At 43.2% G+C, this 2,459-nt stretch overlaps 1 protein-coding gene across 1 annotated transcript in view; it reads left to right on the top strand.

The window, feature by feature from the left end:
* Window positions 1-2,459, top strand: part of cdk6 (cyclin-dependent kinase 6) — a gene marked incomplete at its 5' end in the record, with an annotated part of 32,964 nt that overhangs the window by 27,324 nt on the left and 3,181 nt on the right.

The following is a 2,459-nucleotide window of genomic DNA, read 5'->3' as shown; positions in this document are numbered from 1 at the left end:
TCTCTCTCTCTCTCTGCAGGTGATTAAGATGGCTTTTTAAAAGGCCACCTGTTAGAGATTAAAGGGCACCTGGGAGAAGCGGTGAAAGAAGGCAGGAGAAAGCAGCGTGGTTGAGGGGAAAGTGCAGAACAAGAGGAGATGAGAAAACACTGTTTATTGGTTTGCAGTTTGGTTGAATCGGAGATTAGAATCGTTGACAGCTCAGGTACAACGAACCAGACATATCCCCGCTTGTGGTTTCGTTGCCTTTGAGAAGCGTTGGTAGCTAAATTGAATGCCCTTTTCTGGAGATGAATGAGAACATCAGCTCAGAAATCTTGTCTGCACAGTTAATCGTTTGATCAGCTTAATAAATTCACTGCCAACGATTTAATTGAACTTGCAAACATCCCAAACATTTACTGGTTCCTTCTTCTCAAATAAGAGAAATTTTTGCTTTTGAATTGAATTTCTCTTAATTTTGGACTGTTGGCCGGTCAAAATAAGCAATCTGAAGACGTTACCTTGGACTAAATTGGAAAAACCGTGGCCTGCTTTTGTAAAGAAATAATGAAAATAAGTTGTTGCCCTATGTTGAAGCCCCAGTGAGCAGTGACAACCCCAATTCACCCCGTCACCTTATGCTGCAGGTCAGAAAAGTACCTATAAACATTTTTCTTATGACTCACGAAACTTCAAAGGTGCCACCCCCCTAAAAAGCACCTTCCTCTCTACTTTCATCAACAAACATGCCTCTTGTAAAAAAAAAAGAAGAAGAAGAAAAACCCCCCACTGTAGTGTACTGTACTATAGCGAGAATAGTTAGGAACTTGTCAAAGGAATTTCAGTAAATATCATGCAAGTCTGCATCTGCATGACTGGGATAGTGTCGGGGTGAGTCATGGTTTGAGTGAATGGGGGAGAGAGCGCCTGCTTGTTGACATTTCTCCAATCGAAATGGTTGAATGTGTTGTGTTAATGGCCCGGGAGAGGCCCCACATCCGTGTTGACTTTCTCACAGTTTGGAACGCAATTGATAAGTCTCTGAAAGACGCAAACTTGTGTGCACGTGTGCTTTACGCAAATGCACACGCCGATGTACTGTACATCCAGACTCAAGCACAAGTCCACGAATTTCACACCCACTCAGGCTTAAACACACGAAGGAGCCACATTCAAGACGACACACTCCATTTTTCTCTCTCTTTCCCACCCAGACAGATTGACGCTCTCACGTGCAAACATGCACACACACATTCCAGAGGTTGTCTCACTGGAATGAGGGACACAGAGCTGTGTTGGCATTAAAGGAAGTGTGACTCAGCTGCCTGTCCCAACCCAGTCTCAGTCCTCCTTTCACCGCCACCGCTTTGTGCGCATATGTATGTACAGATGTAAATCTCAGTGGGAAAACAATCTCTTTTTGCGCGTGTGTCATTTGTGCACCCTCATGTGTGTACTTGCTCGAGTGCGTCCAAGTGTGCTTTTGCACTCGACTGTTGACTGTGTGTGCATGCCAGTGGCCAGCTCTATGTGAATCCAGTTATCCCCCTCCAACAAACCAACAAACCACTCCAGGTTTAAAAATGGACCTCTTGGAATTATCAGCCCTACTTGTTTTGGCACGATGACTTTGCTGTAGGTGATTTCTTTTTTGTTTCTTTTGAAACAGTCAGAACTGGTTTGGTCTGATTTTAAATGGCTTTCAAACCTCAGCTTCTTGCGTTACCCAAAAAGACCTGCTTGTGTGTGGGTCTTTATAGTCGGATGTTTAGAGCAGAGGTTGAGAAACACAGACATCCATTGGTTATGGATGCCAGATCTGAATAATTGAAACAAACTCTGTCAATTCCACTTCCGATCTAAAGCATGTGACAGGGACTTCACTGTCACTGTAAAAATGTGCAAAATACCTCTGTGTGACTAATTTCCCGGTGTCTGAGTCTGTAGGAAAGTGTGGGTGTTGAGCTATGCAAAGCTTCCTGCAAGTGGGAAAACACAGGGAGCACATGGTGGTTGGACTGTTGACTTCAGTCAAGTGGGGTGCACTTGAACTGCACTCAGGCCTGGATACAGAATGCATACACGAATGCATGCAAGCACACCTATGTGACAATATCCTGCATTACATTGACATCTGCTGGTGACTGATCATCTTAAACAAGTAGAAAAAAAACAAAAAGAAAGCTTTTCTTCTTCTCTCACCCTCTCATTTCATACAATAAGTTATGGAGTAAGACATTTAGAAGAAAAATCTTATTTAGCCAAGAACTTATAGCACAGTTGGTGTCAGAAGAAAGTCCCCTTTTTGATAGCAGCACCTTCTCATTTCCTTTTTTAAAAGGAACTTCAGCAAGAGGGTCTAGTTCCAAACTTCTTTCTCTGTTAGAATAATCTAACTTTTCTTTCACACGCTTCTCCCTCCCACTTTCCTACACACTTTCACACACAGAGAGAGCAAAAGCAGACACACACACACA

The sequence above is a fragment of the Morone saxatilis genome, unplaced genomic scaffold (assembly GCF_004916995.1).
Source record: "Morone saxatilis isolate NCDOM2014 unplaced genomic scaffold, NCSU_SB_2.0 Contig9, whole genome shotgun sequence".
Taxonomy (NCBI): domain Eukaryota; kingdom Metazoa; phylum Chordata; class Actinopteri; family Moronidae; genus Morone; species Morone saxatilis.
The sequence above is the reverse complement of the archived record's forward strand: the minus strand, read 5'-3'. Positions and strand labels throughout refer to the sequence as shown.